At 33.6% G+C, this 16,590-nt stretch overlaps 1 long non-coding RNA gene across 1 annotated transcript; it reads left to right on the top strand.

Moving 5' to 3' along the window:
* The first annotated feature begins 6,177 nt into the window (after positions 1 to 6,177).
* Positions 6,178 to 8,092, top strand: LOC140177368 (uncharacterized). Its single transcript, XR_011869214.1, has 2 exons — positions 6,178 to 6,294; positions 7,804 to 8,092. It is a non-coding gene; the product is annotated as an uncharacterized lncRNA (long non-coding RNA).
* Positions 8,093 to 16,590: the final 8,498 nt, after the last annotated feature.

Here is a 16,590-nt window from a genome sequence, read left to right as displayed (position 1 = left end):
GGAGTTGGAGGTATGGAGGAATGACAGTATAGGACTTAGATTTAAGGTTAAGTTAAGTTAGGATTAAATATTTTTAGGAAACCACCTTTTATGGCTTCTGTTTAATACTTTAAGCTCTATAATCTGAGTGTCGGCGTTCTAGGATTGCCTCTGGCATTCCCAGGATCTTATATATTATGTGTGTGGCACCTTTACCATACTGAGAACCTCCGGTTCTCATTCCATACTATGTTGTTATTTTTCAGATGCAGGTTGGGAGCCATCTCGTTAGGCGTCTAGACTCTTAAAGCGGAGGGGTTACTGGATAGTGTTGTTGTATAGTTTTGTTGTACAGTGATGTATATATATGTACTTAGCTTTCTCTCTGCATAACTTGTCCTTTTTGATCCTCTTAGAGGTTTATGGAGAGGCAGGATTGTGTGTATGTACTTTTGGGTTTTGGATATGTATGTATATATGTGTAAATATTCTCCGGCCAGTCTTGACTTCGCAGGCTGAGTTAGGAGCTTGTTATTTTGTATCTTTGGCACTCTATTCCTACTTCTGTTATTTTATGTTTGACAGTTACGGTTTTCTTAGCATGCAAGTTAACTCGTTCCTTGAGCGTTGCGCTTTTATCTCGCGATTTTTATTTCCCCTATTCTTCAAGGCTTCTAGCATATTATAACTCTTCTGCTATTATATGTACTCATTTTATTTTAGAGGTCGTAATACCACATCACCTCTGTTTTACGACTTAAGCGTAAAGCTTTGTGTGGTAGGGTGTTACATTATGGTATCAAAGCAGTTCGTTCCTATAGAGCCTGAAAGACGGACTGATTGTACTTTTGTGCATTCTCTGTATATGTGTGTATGTGCTATTAGGATATCTGACTGATATATATGGCATAAACGTTTGTGAGCATGCATTTGGAACTTAAAGCATTAGACCTGCGATATTGAGACTGATCAACTTAATATCACTTGTTTGGTGTGTATAGGGACCAGATGTCGACTCGCGGACGCGGTCGCGGGCGAGGTAGAGGTAGGACAGGCACCGTTACTCCTGCCCCCATAGGGACTGATCCAGTAGACTTTATGGCTGCCCTGGGAAATATGGCTGCAGCTATGCAGGCGACAGCCGAGGCACTGGGTAACCAGATAAATCAAGGTAATCATGGGAATAATAATGATGGAGACGGTCCTATGACACTTGCTACATTTCTGAAAGTTCGCCCTCCGACTTTTAGGGGAACCTCAAATCCCACTGATGCAGATAATTGGATTCAGGCTATGGAAAGGGCGTTACAGGCACAACAGGTTCCTGAAGAGCAATGGGTTGAATTTGGAACTTATCAGTTGCAAGGTGAAGCTCAGTATTGGTGGCAGGGAACACGACGTATCCTGCAGCCTGATGGTGCTGCGATTCCTTGGGAGGTTTTTCGGACAGAGTTCTATAAGAAGTACTTTCCTAATTCAGCCAGAAATGCCAAGGAACTTGAATTAATGCAGTTAAAATAGGGACAGATGACTGTTGCTGAGTATACTAGTAAGTTTGAGGAGTTGTGTCGCTTTTCTCGTATCTGTCAAGGGGCACCAGAAGATTTTGCCGAATGGAAGTGTATTAAATATGAGAGAGGTCTTCGGAGTGATATTCTGAGCTTCGTTGCCCCAATGGAGATCAGGGTGTTTTCTGCATTGGTGAATAAGAGTAGGGTGGCTGAGGATTGTGTGAGGAAGGCAGCAGCAGAAAAAGGAAGTTTGAGGGTGCCTTTTCAGAGGCTTTCAGGGAGGAACTTTGCTCCGAGAGGTAGGAATTTCAAGCGTGGAGGTTTTGTTCCGCAGCAGACTCAGGGTCAAGGTAATTACAGAAGGCCGAATATTACTGTTAATCAAGGAAAAAGGTTTGGGAAGCAGTCACAGCAGGATCTGAATTGTCAGAAGTGTGGAAAATATCATCCTGGAGTTCCGTGCAGATTAGGACTTGGAGTGTGCTATTCCTGTGGACAACCCGAACATATAGCCAGTAATTGCCTGGAGAAGAAGTATGAGACTGGTAGGGTGCAGCAGCCGGGGAGAGTATACACCACTTCTACCATAGGTGCTGAGGGATCTGAGACACTGATTAGAGGTAATTGTGAAATGGCTGGTAAAATCTTAAATGCTTTATTTGATTCAGGAGCAAGTCATTCATTTATTGCATTTGAAAAGGCCCATGAATTAGGATTGAGAATGGTGGTCTTAGGTTATGATTTGAAAGTATATAATGCTACTCATGAAGCTATGGTGACTAGGATAGGATGTCCACAAGTTCCCTTTCGAGTACAACAGCGTGAATTTGTGCATGATTTGATTTGTTTGCCTATGACTGGTCTTGATCTCATTTTGGGATTGGATTGGTTATCCAAGAATCATGTTTTACTTGATTGTTCTGAGAAGTCAGTACAGTTTATGCCGGAAGGGTCAGAAGCACCGGTTGTAGTGAATAGTTACTATTTGAACTCTATGATAGTAAACTGTTATGGAACTGAATGTCAGGGTATTATGTTATTAACTGCGGGAGTATCAGGTGATGATAAGAGTTTAGAGCAGATTCTCGTTGTACGTGAATTTCCAGATGTGTTTTCGGGTGATATTAATGAATTTCCACCTAACCGGGAAGTTGAATTCGCAATTGAGTTAGTGCCTGGAGCCGGTCCGATTTCAATTACTCCTTATAGGATGTCACCTTTAGAAATGGCTGAACTGAAAGCTCAGTTGGAAGATCTGTTGGGTAAGCATTTTATCCGACCAAGTGTTTCTCCGTGGGGAGCGCCAGTGTTACTGGTAAAGAAGAAGGATGGGAGTATGCGGTTGTGTGTCGATTACCGGCAATTGAATAAGATTACTGTGAAGAATAAATATCCGTTGCCTAGAATCGATGATCTAATGGATCAGTTACAAGGTGCCGGCGTGTTTTCTAAGATTGATGTGCGATCTGGTTATCACCAGATAAGGGTTAGAGACGAGGATATTCCGAAAACTGCTTTCAGGACGCGTTATGGTCATTATGAGTATACAGTGATGTATTTTGGGTTAACTAATGCCCCGACAGTATTTATGGATTATATGAACAGGATTTTCCGACCGTATCTGGACAAGTTTGTTATTGTCTTCATTGATGATATTCTTGTTTATTCTAAGTCTGAAGAGGAACATGCTGATCACTTGCGAACTGTGCTACAAATTCTGAGAGACAGGAAGTTATATTCTAAGTTATCTAAATGTGAGTTCTGGAAGAGTGAAGTGAAGTTTTTTGGCCACGTGGTGAGTAAACAGGGGATAGCTGTGGATCCTGCTAAGGTGGAAGCAGTGATGAATTGGGAGCGACCAACTTTAGTGACAGAAATCAGGAGTTTCCTAGGTTTGGCGGGGTATTATCGCAGATTCATTAAAGGATTTTCACAACTCGCCTTACCTTTAACTAAGTTGACTAGGAAGGACACGCCTTTTATCTGGACTCCAGAATGTGAAGAGAGTTTCCAAGCATTAAAGCACAGGTTGACTACTGCACCTGTATTGGTATTACCTGAACCAAGTGAACCGTTTGAAGTGTATTGTGATGCATCTCTAAAAGGGTTGGGGTGTGTTCTGATGCAGCACCAGAATGTTGTAGCATACGCCTCACGGCAGTTAAGGCCGCATGAGATGAACTACCCGACACATGATTTAGAACTTGCTGCTGTTGTGTTTGCTTTAAAGATTTGGAGGCACTACCTCTACGGCGTTAGGTTCCATGTTTTCTCAGACCATAAGAGTTTGAAGTATCTTTTTGAGCAGAAAGAGTTGAATATGCGTCAGAGGAGGTGGATGGAGCTCCTAAAAGACTATGATTTTCAATTGAATTATCATCCAGGAAAAGCGAACGTTGTGGCGAATGCTTTGAGTCGAAAGTCTTTATATGCAGCTCGGATGATGCTACGGGAGGAAGAGTTACTGAAGGCATTTCAAGGTTTGAATTTGGGAGTTAGAGAAGAATCTGGAATCCTGTGTTTGAGTCAGTTGCAGATTTCAAGTGATTTTAAATTAGAACTTCTGAAGGCTCATCGAGATAGTGAAGCGTTATATAAGGTATTACCAACAGTTGAACAGGGAAAACAGTGGAGAGTGTCAGAAGGTCAGGATGGTTTATGGAGGTTTAAGAACCGGATTATTGTGCCTAATGTTGGAGACCTGCGACAAAGTATTTTGAAGGAAGCTCATAAGAGTGGGTTCTCAATTCATCCGGGGAGTACCAAAATGTATCAAGATCTGAAAGTGATGTTCTGGTGGTCAGGGATGAAGAATGATGTGGCATTACATGTATCTAAATGTTTAACGTGTCAGAAGGTTAAGATTGAGCATCAGAGACCATCAGGAACCCTTCAGCCTTTGGAGATTCCACAATGGAAATGGGAGAGTATCGCAATGGATTTTGTGATAGGTTTGCCTAGAACCCGATCTGGTTGTGACGCTATTTGGGTGGTTGTGGATCGAATGACAAAATCAGCTCACTTTCTTCCTATCCAAATAAGCTGCACAATGGGGGAATTGGCTCGAATGTATATCAAAGAGATTGTCAGGTTGCATGGTGTGCCTTCTACTATCATATCTGACAGAGATCTTCGTTTCACATCAAGATTCTGGGGAGCTTTTCAGCGTGTATTTGGAACTCAGTTAAGCTTGAGTACTGCGTATCACCCTCAGACAGATGGTCAGTCAGAAAGAACTATTCAGACCTTGGAAGATATGCTAAGAGCTTGTGTTTTGGACCAACCGGCGAGCTGGGACCGGTATATGCCATTAGTAGAGTTTGCTTATAATAATAGCTATCATGCGAGCATCGGAATGGCTCCATATGAGGCTCTGTATGGCAGGAAATGTCAATCTCCGTTGTGTTGGTATGAAACTGGAAAAAGGAGTTTATTAGGGCCTGAGATGATAGCCGAAACGACTGAGCAGATAAAGAAGATTCGTAGTCGAATGCTTATAGCCCAAAGCCGCCAAAAGAGCTATGCTGACCAGAGGCGAAAGCCTTTGGAGTTCGAAGAAGAAGAACATGTCTTTTTGAAAGTTACACCAACCACTGGAGTGGGAAGAGCTATTAAGACTAAGAAACTGAATCCCCGTTATATTGGACCGTTTGAGATCCTGAAGAGAATTGGGCCAGTGGCTTATAGAATTGTCTTACCACCGTATCTTTCGAATTTGCACGATGTGTTCCATGTGTCACAGTTTCGGAAGTATACTCCTGACGCAAGTCATGTCCTGGAACCAGAACCAATCCAAGTAAGAGAAGATCTAACACTTCCAATAATTCCAGTGAGAATTGATGATACTAATATTAAACGATTACGCGGAAAGGAAGTATCATTGGTAAAAGTAGCTTGGAGTCGAGCTGGTATCGAAGAACATACCTGGGAGCTCGAATCAGATATGCAGAAGGACTATCCATATCTCTTTTCAGGTAACTAGATTTGAATTTTGAGGGCAAAATTCTTTGTTAGGTGGGTAGAATATAAACCCCGATTAAATTAGTAAATAATTAGTCAATAAATTAGTTTTTAATAAGGAGGATTAAAAATGTGAATATTATATCAAATTAGGATAGAGCTCATCGAAACGAGAATTTTGACACCAATTTCGAAGAAAACGGTCCAAAATTGGACCGAACGGGCCGAACCAGTTGAACCGGACCCAAACCGGGCCATCGGTCCAACCGGACCAACTCATTAAAATGAAGCTGAACCCCTTTCTCTCCCTCATTTGGATGCAGCAGCGTGAAACACTTCCAGGGAGGGGAGAAAGCTTCCGTAACTTTACGGTAAATTTCCGATCCCCGTAACTTCTCCGTCCGAGCTCCAATCGTCGTACCGTTTGTAGCCACGCGTCCATCGCGTCGAGCTCTACATTTCTACCAGAACAATTTCACTGGTAACTTGTTTAATCACTCTCAGCCCTCTTTTCCCCCAATTTTCAAATTTTAATTGGGAATGTTAAATTTCTTTGATTTCTGATGTTTTAGGATCCAATTAGCTTGAGAGAAACATTCACTCTTGCTTATGTGAAGCTTGGGTAAGGTGAGGATACGATAATTCTATTTTATTTTTATTGAATTTGAGCTTTGAGTATTAAATTGGATATATATGTGTTATGAATGTGTATTAGGTTGTGAATAAATAATTGGAGCTTGGAATTGTGAATACTAGAACTTGGAGGAAGCGGATTAGTTAAGTTTTGAGGGGCTGCCTTGGTTTTGAATAAATAGCTTTGGTCGTTACGTGGAAATCGGCCAAGGTATGGTTTAGGTTTCTTGCATTTAATATATAATGTTCTGTGAAAACTTAGGCTAGATGACCATTGGATAAGTTGGAATGCAGGTGTATATTTAATGTTTAGTAATTTGTTGATGAATATATTTGGTTGAAGTTTATTGGATAATTAGTTTTTAATTTTGGATGGTGAATGTTGTTATATTAATTTGGAGAGAATTATGGTTGAATGTTATTGTTGATGAACATGGTTAGTTTGGTGCTTGTTGATTAACTAATGATTTGGTGAATTATTGATTTGAGGTTTAATTATTGTGGAGGTTGTTGTGATAATGAGGTATTTTGTGTTAAAAGCCTAGGATTTGTGAACTATGATTCCTAGTTGGATTTTGGTTGTTGGACTTGAATATTGCATGAGTTTAATTGTTGATTTGAGGTAGATTTATTGTGGTGATTGTTATGATGATGAGGAAGGGTATGTTGAATTGAAAAGAATGCAGGTTTGGACCCGAAAAGGGTGGCAAAGTCCGAGTTTTAGAGGAGATGCTGCCGAAATTTTATAAAAATTAGAGATTTTATTTAGATGATTATTTAAAAGAGATTTAGATTTAAAGGTTATATGGTTTGATTTTGAGTTATTAAGAAAATGAGTATGTTTTAAGTTTGAAGTTTGATTCGTAGAAAAGAATGAATTATGTTTTGAATTGGAACTATTGATGGACGGAATGAGAGGTGTGATAATGAAGGATAAGGATTGAATATGTTTAATGTATGATGATGAATGAGATGCAATTGAGAATGATGTGGATGTTGATGAATTATAATTGAATTATTTATATGGCTTATGAATTTGAATAATCTGAGATACGAGATTCCCTGGATTAAGTGCCGTGGCTTGCCACCACGTGTACCAGGTTGAAAACTCGATACTTTGTTGACCCTATGACGTAAGTATGACCGGGCACTATATAAATTCTCGGGAATGTTACCCCCATTGAGCAATATTGATTATTTGAGAAAAATCTATGCATAGACTCTTGGGGATGCACATCGGGGGACAGTCTAAGGACAATTCAGACTTGTCGGGTTGGCTGAATAACCGACAGATCAGCCTCATCAGCCATAGGACAGGCATGCATCATATGCATATTACTTGAATTACTTGCTTGTGCTCTAATTGGGTGTGCCTATCTGTATTTGCCATGCTAAATGTGTATTTGTTACCTGCAGTAGTTGTAACCTTCTTGTGTTTGCCTTTATCTGTCTATTTGTCCGTGAAAATGCATGATGGAGTTGGAGGTATGGAGGAATGGCAGTATAGGACTTAGATTTAAAGTTAAGCTAAGTTAGGATTAAATATTTTTAGGAAACCACCTTTTATGGCTTCTGTTTAATACTTTAAACTCTATAATCTGAGTGTCGGCGTTCTAGGATTGCCTCTGGCATTCCCAGGACCTTATATATTATGTGTGTGGTACCTTTACCATACTGAGAACCTCCGGTTCTCATTCCATACTATGTTGTTATTTTTCAGATGCAGGTTGGGAGCCATCTCGTTAGGCGTCTAGACTCTTAAAGCGGAGGGGTTACTGGATAGTGTTGTTGTATAGTTTTGTTGTACAATGATGTATATATATGTACTTAGCTTTCTCTCTGCATAACTTGTCCTTTTTGATCCTCTTAGAGGTTTATGGAGAGGCAGGATTGTGTGTATGTACTTTTGAGTTTTGGATATGTATGTATATATGTGTAAATATTCTCCGGCCAGTTTTGACTTCGCAGGCTGAGTTAGGAGCTTGTTATTTTGTATCTTTGGCACTCTATTCCTACTTCTATTATTTTATGTTTGACAGTTACGGTTTTCTTAGCATGCAAGTTAACTCGTTCCTTGAGCGTTGCGCTTTTATCTCGCGATTTTTATTTCCCCTATTCTTCAAGGCTCTTAGCATATTATAACTCTTCTGCTATTATATGTACTCATTTTATTTTAGAGGTCGTAATACCACATCACCTCTATTTTACGACTTAAACGTAAAGCTTTGTGTGATAGGGTGTTACAATAAATAATATAATATATCTTAAAATTAATAAATTAATTAATTCTATTATAACACAGTAAAATAATATTAATCTAAACGTTATCTAAATTTATAACACAGTTAACAAATTTATTTTAATACAAAATAAATTGTCTAATTTATGTGCTAATAGTTTAGTTATTGATCAATAACAAGTGTAATAACTCGTGCCATGCACGTGATAAAACTGAAATTATAATTTTAAATTATTCTATTAAAATTAATTTTAATTGTAATAATTTAATTAATAAATAAATAATATGATGTGTATTTTTCGTATTTTTTTAAATATAGTATTAAATGTATTAACTCGAATATAGCTATTAAGTGTATAAAAATTATGTTTGAATTATGAATTTTCTAAATGAAATTATTCCGTTTAAAATATTTAAATTATGATTTTAATCATAAATTATAATTATGATTTAAAATTTTTTTTGATATAATATTACATTTTTTCATTCATTTTACTATTAATATGTTGATATTGCAAGTCTAAATTACAGTATTTTACTTAATCTTGACTGAAAAAGAAAATAGTTACGTGTTTCTATTATTTAATTTATTTAATACACAATGTGCTAACACTAACGATATTTTTAAAAAATATATATTGATGAAAATAGATATAATATAATTACAAATATAACATAAATAAATAAAATATATAAATAAATGCGAAACCAATATGTTTACCAATGTCTTTGTTAAATTTTATAAATTAGAGAATAAATTATATATTCGGTTGCTTGGTGATCACATAGATGATCAAGTAATTAGATTGTAAATTGATCTTATAGTGTACATATAATTTTTTTTCTCATTTTTGAATGAAAGCGAGAATTAAGAGAGTAAGTAGTAATATATAAAGAAAAAAATTGCACAACATATAATTATAACCTAAAGAAATATTCATATTAAAATTTTACATACTGCAAATCATGAAGATCAATCACAATGTACTAGTCACTTCTCTCTATTTTTGACCATGATATGAGTTTTTCTTTTTTAGTCAAGAATCTAATAACATCTAATTGAACAAAAAAGTTGAATTAAAAGTAGCAAATTAAGGACAAATGAGTGAATAATATAAGAAATTATAACTTCAAACGTGCATAAAATAAAAAGAATTTACTGATTTATTTTATATTAAACGATAAAACTAACAATAGTATATTAATAAAAGGATATACCTTTAAAAAAGTCACAATACAATTTCAAATATTTTCATAAATAAACTGTTAAAATTTTTGTTACCGATAAAATGATGCTATTATATAATTTTTTGGCAAAACTTAAAATCAAAAGAAAAATAATTTTGTGTGGGTTAATATAAATTAACTACGTACCAACAAATAAGTGGAATCGTTCATTTGTTTGTTTCAATATATCAACATGAGCAAGCAAATTAAAATAATTATCCAGAATTTTACTATCATCAACCAAATATACTATACCTGACTCCATCTTAAAAGATATTTTGCACGTGTGTACAATCAAAAGATATATTCCACTTGATTTCTCAATCTCAAAATTTGAGAAGACATAGACTTTCCTTTCTACCAATTCATTCTCAAATATTTTTGTCAAATAATTCTTGATTGAACAATAAATTTTATCGTATTGCAAAATAAATTAAATATAAAAGCTATTAGCATTTACAAAGCTATTAAAAAGAATTGTCTTTGACTTGTGAAATGGTGTACTTATAAAATTAACTTAAAATATGAACTACAAATATTTATAAGAATTTAATTTTGATGCTTGTAAAGTAGTTTTACACGTGTATCCAATTACGTAATGACACATCAATAAAAATAAATACATTTCACATTGACCACGTGAATGGTCATCCAAAAGAATGGATGTGATTGCACGACTATGTAAAACGCTTTACACTGTCAGTGCATCAAAATTAAACTCTATTTATAAATTGAACTTAGCATTACTTGAAAAAATTTAGTAAATGAATCAATTAATCTTATCATCTATTAAAACTATTTCTATGTAAACCGTCTTGCTCTTCTCAAACTTGAATGGAACTTTTTATAGCCTTATAATTCTTGTCTTTATTTTTCATACTTTCTCTTCGTATAATCAACTATAGGTGATACTATTAATAGAATCGTAGTCAATAGTCATTAGGTATGGAAAAAAATAGAATAAAGACTATGTGAAAATTATAAATTTTTTAAATAATAAACATGAAAGGAAATTTACTGCTTATTATATATAGGGGTAAGTACGATTTTGGTCTCTTAAGTTTAGTGCCAGAATCGAATTCGTCCCTCTTGTTATTTTGCCATTAAAGTCGTCCTTAATGTTTTTTTTCGTATTAAAATCGTCCTTTTTATTTTTTTTGGACAAAAATGCCCTTCCCCGTCTTCCCTTCCCAGCACCCCTACGTCCCTACCCCCCACCACCACCCCGCGTCCCCTTTCCCCCCACCACCACCACCACACCGTGTCGTCCTCCCCTTCCCCCCACCTCCACCCCACCCCCTCCCCGCCTCCCCTCCCCCTCCCCCTCCCCTTCTTCCCTTCCCCCACTCCCACCCCGCGTCACCCCCCTCCCTATCTTCCCTTCCCAGCACCTCCACTCCCACCCCGCGTCACCCCCCTCCCTATCTTCCCTTCCCAGCACCTCCACTCCCACCCCGCGTCACCCCCCCTCCCTGTCTTCCCTTCCCAGCACCCCCACCCCACCCCACATCACCCCCCCTCCCCGCTCTTCCCTTCCCCTCCACCCCCACCACCACAGCAAACAATAAACAGAGATAAATTAACAAACTTCTTCCATCAATAGCAAACAACAATTCAAAAATCAAGAAATTACCAACAACTCAAAACCAACAACGATTCAACAAATCAAAGATTCAACAAATCAAGAAGCAGAAGACGAAGCAGAAAGAAGTCGAAGCAAGAAGCAGAGGCGGCGAGCAGCAGTGGCGAGGCGGCGACCAGCAGCGGAGCGCAAGCGACGACGACGAGGAGGTCACGGCGGCGACCTCCCTGTTCCCCCTTCTTTCCACCTCCACCCCCCGGTAGCGTGGTGAGGACGACGGTGGCAGCGCGGCGAGGACGCGGTGGTGATGAACGCGCGGCGGCTCCAAGCCCGTGACCCCTCTCACTGGGTCTGACGGCGGCTCCAAACGGTGTGACGGTGGCGGCGACTGAAGCACGAACGGCGGCGACAAGGTCTGACGGCAGCAACGCGAGCAGCAGCGAGCTGCTCCCTCCCCGGCGCCAGCCCCCTCCCCCCTTCCCTTCCCCTCCCCTCCCCTCCCCCCTCCCCTGCCCCTGCACCTTCGTAACCCCCCCCCCACCCACGCGTTTTCTTCCCCCCTTCCCCAAACATCCGTTTTGTTTTTTTTTTTAATTTTATAATTTTTATTATTAAAATAGGAATAGGGGTAGTTTAGGAATAAAACAAAATTTTTTTTTAAAAAGGACGATTTTAATACGAAAAAAAATATTAAGGACGACTTTAATGGCAAAATAACAAGAGGGACGAATTCGATTCTGGCACTAAACTTAAGGGACCAAAATCGTACTTACCCCTTATATATACTAATAATATGTCAATAATTTTAAAAATTTATTAATAATACTAATAGTTTAAAGATAATTTTACTATAGTTATAATAAATTTAGTTATTATTCTAAATAAATAAAATAAATAATATATTTAAAAACTAAAGAAAAAAATTAGCGGTAATCATATTTAGAATGTTCCTATATTTTTTTTCATTTTTTTTGTTTGCTATTCTTTCACTGCATTGTTAGATAAAAAAAAAACTCTAAATTTGAAGTATAATAATAAATATGTCATGTAATGAAATATGTTATCGTAATAAAAATATGAGGTATAATTAATACCTAAAATTTTAATCATAGTTAGTAAAATCGGACCGGACCGACCGGTTCGATTAGAAAACTGGTGAACCGGATCCTAAACCGGTCAAATCCGGAGTAAACCGGTCAAAACAGATCAAATTCGATAAGACCGGTTCGACCGAACCGCTTGCTTTTCAAAATTTTTTTAAAATGTTGAAGTTGGGGTTCGAACCTCCCTCATCCAGGGAAAGCATAATACTTACTACCACTAGGCTATTAAACTTATTATCAATATATATGCAAATTAATATATATATATATATATATATATATATATATATATATATATATATATATATATATATATATATATATATATATATATATATATCTTTCAGTAAATAATTTACTTTTATTTAATTTATTTTAATTTTAGTTATAAACTCATTCATTCTTAAATTAATTATATTTTTATTTAACAATAATTATAAACTCACTTATTTTTTTATAATTATATAATATCTATTAATATTATTTTTCAATAAATACTTGTAGTATATAATAGTATAATAGATATAAACTAATTAATAAATTATGAAAATTCGAAAATAATAGTTATTTTAATATAAAATAAAATAAAAATATTTATAATAGAGTAAAATTAACAAAATACTTATTGTTCCTGTTTTATATTATTTTAGAATAGCTAGATATTTTTAAAATATTAGTGAAAATATGTATTTTAAATTTTAATTTTAAATTTATGACTATATTTTATTTTTTATTTACATAGGACCGGGTTAATCGGTTCAACCAGTGACCCACCGGTTGAACCAATGACCCAGTGACTCAGTGACCTGACCGGTTCGATCACCGGTTCGGTTCTGACAACTATGATTTTAATAAGTAAATACCTAAAATAAGTTAATTAAATAATAATAATTAATACCTAAATTATTGAAAAGGAATTTTTAATAAATGTGAGGAATAAAAATAAAAAAATTAATAAATAATATTAGTTTTTAAATGAAAGAGTTGATAAAGAATAATAATTATAAGTAAAAATAGTATTTTTATTTTGGAAAAAAAACATGAGAAATTGTTTAATAATTCGTGCCATGTACATGATAATAAATTGTTTAATAATTCGTACGGAAATGGATCCTCTCCAGTTTTTTTAACACTTGACAGAATCCAGTGTGATCTCTCACCTTTGATTCTATAAGTAGGACCAGAAATAAATAAGAGAGAGAGAGTGTAATGAATGGTTAGATTAAACACTCCACACCATCTAGTTTTTTTTCACTGGAGAGGGTCCACTCCCTAATTCGTACTATACACGTGATAAGTTTGAAATTATAATTTTAAATTATTTTATTAAAATTAATTTAAATTATAGTAATTGCATTTATTTTTTCTTAATCTAGTGTTATGTGTATCAACTCTAATATAGTTATTAATCGTTTTTGTTAATCTACTTTTTTTTCCTCTAAATTTATGATTTAGAATAACAATTATAAATATTAATAATTAAACAAATTATTATATTATAATTATTTACATTTTATTCCCAAAATTAAAAACATACTATTTCTTTTTTATTTAATGGTTTTTTATTTATACTATACTACCAGTATATATTAATTGATTAGTCAATGATTTTTTTATTTTATTTGTAGGATATATTTATTTATTTTGTTTAAATAATTTTAAATCTTTCCTTATTTAAGTAGACATATATATTAAGTCACATATATTAATTATTTTTTGATTTTTTGATTATAAATAATTTTTTTAGCCTACAATAATTATACTGATTTTGTTATTCCATTAATACCATCATATGCGTAATAATATTCATAAACCATACTAATTTCCGTATATATATATATATATATATATATATATCAATTGTTTAGTTAATATTTTTTTATTTTTAGAATATATTTATTTAGAATCTAATCTCAATCGTGAAGTAGGCTAAGTCCCGACCGTGGAAATAGAAGATTAAGTGGATTAAGGTGAGATAGAAGCCTCTTTCCTATCCTGGTCAGACAGTTAGCTTTCATCAGTGCTCGGGTCACTAAACTTGAGGAAAAAGGCATATAAACTTAGTCTTGCAAGAAAATACTTAGTAGATTGAGAAGCAATAAAGTTAGAAAGAGCTTAGGTGCCTAAGAGGAAATAATTCTATTTTTTTGTACTGCGATTCTTTTTCCTTTTTCACGCCTTAATCTTAATTAATTAATCTTGTGTCCAAAACAGATGTTAGTTAATTTTAATTAAACTTTTAATTGTTCTAATTTATTGATGAATTACATTTTTCTTAATAATTACATTACTAATCTGAAATACAAAAAAAAGGTGATACATATATCAAAAAAGAAAACAAACTTAAAAAAAATCATATTAAAAAATTTGGAAATAACATATCCATAAAGAATAGTCATAATATATAAATTGAGACAACAATTTAAATTTTTCTAAAACTAATTTAATCAACTACCAATATTAGAACTAAATTATTTAAATAATATTTAATCTATTATAATCCTTAGATACGTATAGATTAGAGTCATTCTCGTAACAACCAACCGAAATAACATCATAAGATCGAATATTTAGAATCGGTACAAATTCATACTATCTTCTTGTTAAAATTGTCAAATTAAATTGACTTTTATTCTCTTCAATGGCATTGCATTAATACACCAAAAGACGGTAGTTTCTGAAAAAAATACAATATGTTATAAAATTATTCTTAATACAAAAAGTTTAAGAGAAAAAAATTTAAATATAGTACCAATCTTTGAATTGCATTTTTAAGGTTGGCACGAATTTTTCAAAATTGAACCTAAATTGAGGAAATTTGATCTCATTATATGCTCCACTTCGAATATTTTTGGACAAACGTAGAAAACGTAGAGGAGATGTGACTTGAACTTGACCTACAAAACTCCTTAGAAACAATTGCCCAATCAAAAAAGAATAACAGATTAGAAAAAAAAATGCTTTGTTTCTTAGATTTAGACTCACTAACTACAAAGAAACATTATATATAGCCTTTAGTAGTACAAAAATAATTATAGAAATTAATTATTGCAATATCAATTTACCACTATGAACGTTAGTATCATATTTATAGCAATTAGAATTATAAATTTATGTTTAATTTTTTATATAATTATAATTAAGATATTTTTTTAAATCAGTATAATTATGCATTATTTATTAAATGCTAATTGTAATATAATTCTAATAAAGATATTTTTTAAAATAAATTTAGAAGGGAGAATAGTGCCTTTATTTTGAAAAGAAAATAAATTCATGAGAAATTGACACCTTACTTTCATTAGTTGGGGGAAATCCAATTTTAGTATATTAAGTAGATTATTTTATATAATTATAATAAAGATATTTTTCTAAATTGGTATAATCATGCATTATTCATTAAATGCTAATTGTAATATAATTATAATAAAGATATTTTTCTAAAAATAATTTTAGAAGAGAGAATAGTTCTTTCATTACATGAGAATAATACTTTCTAAAAATAAAGATATTTTTCTAAATTAGTATAATCATGCATTATTCATTAAATGCTAATTGTAATATAATTATAATAAATATATTTTTCTAAAAATAATTTTAGAAGAGAGAAGAGTGCTTTAATTACATGAAAATAGTACTTTCTAAAAATAAAGATATGTTCCTAAATTAGTATAATTATGTATTATTCATTAAATATTAATTATAATATAATTATAATAAATATATTTTTTATAAAATAATTTAGAATAGAGAATAGAGAAATTCATTTTGGAGGAAAAACGGAGTCATGAGAGATCGACATGTCACCTTCATTAGTTGGGGAAAAATCCAATTTTAGTATATTAAGTAGATTTTCGTATCACCTTTTAAATAAATAAATACAAAAATATCCACTTATAAATTTTGATGTATTACATAAAAAAAATTGATTACAAAATCTTAAAATATTTATACCTAACATTACAAGTTTAATTTCATCATCATTTCATTAGAAAAAAATATTTAACACATAGTTAATTAATCAGATGAGCCTATTTCAATTTATATTGAGCATTCGGCCTACATAAATCGAATCAGAATTGTTAGATTTATTATTGCGTAATTCGAAATCAACCAATTCGAATTACTATGGGTAAAAATCTTGGACTAATTCGAACTACCCTCATTCAAATTACTATGAATATGGTAAAATTGTGTGCATTGTTTACTAAATCTAATGGATCTTGCTTCGATTTACTTAGAACATGCACTACAAGATTAATATTGATTTGAGGGAGTATTTTAGTGAAGGTTTTTAAAAGAGATATATTAATCTAATGCACTACAATAAATTTCTTGTTAACAAAGAAGAAATAT

This window comes from Arachis hypogaea, chromosome 12, assembly GCF_003086295.3.
Source record: "Arachis hypogaea cultivar Tifrunner chromosome 12, arahy.Tifrunner.gnm2.J5K5, whole genome shotgun sequence".
Lineage (NCBI taxonomy): Eukaryota > Viridiplantae > Streptophyta > Magnoliopsida > Fabales > Fabaceae > Arachis > Arachis hypogaea.
The sequence above is the reverse complement of the archived record's forward strand: the minus strand, read 5'-3'. Positions and strand labels throughout refer to the sequence as shown.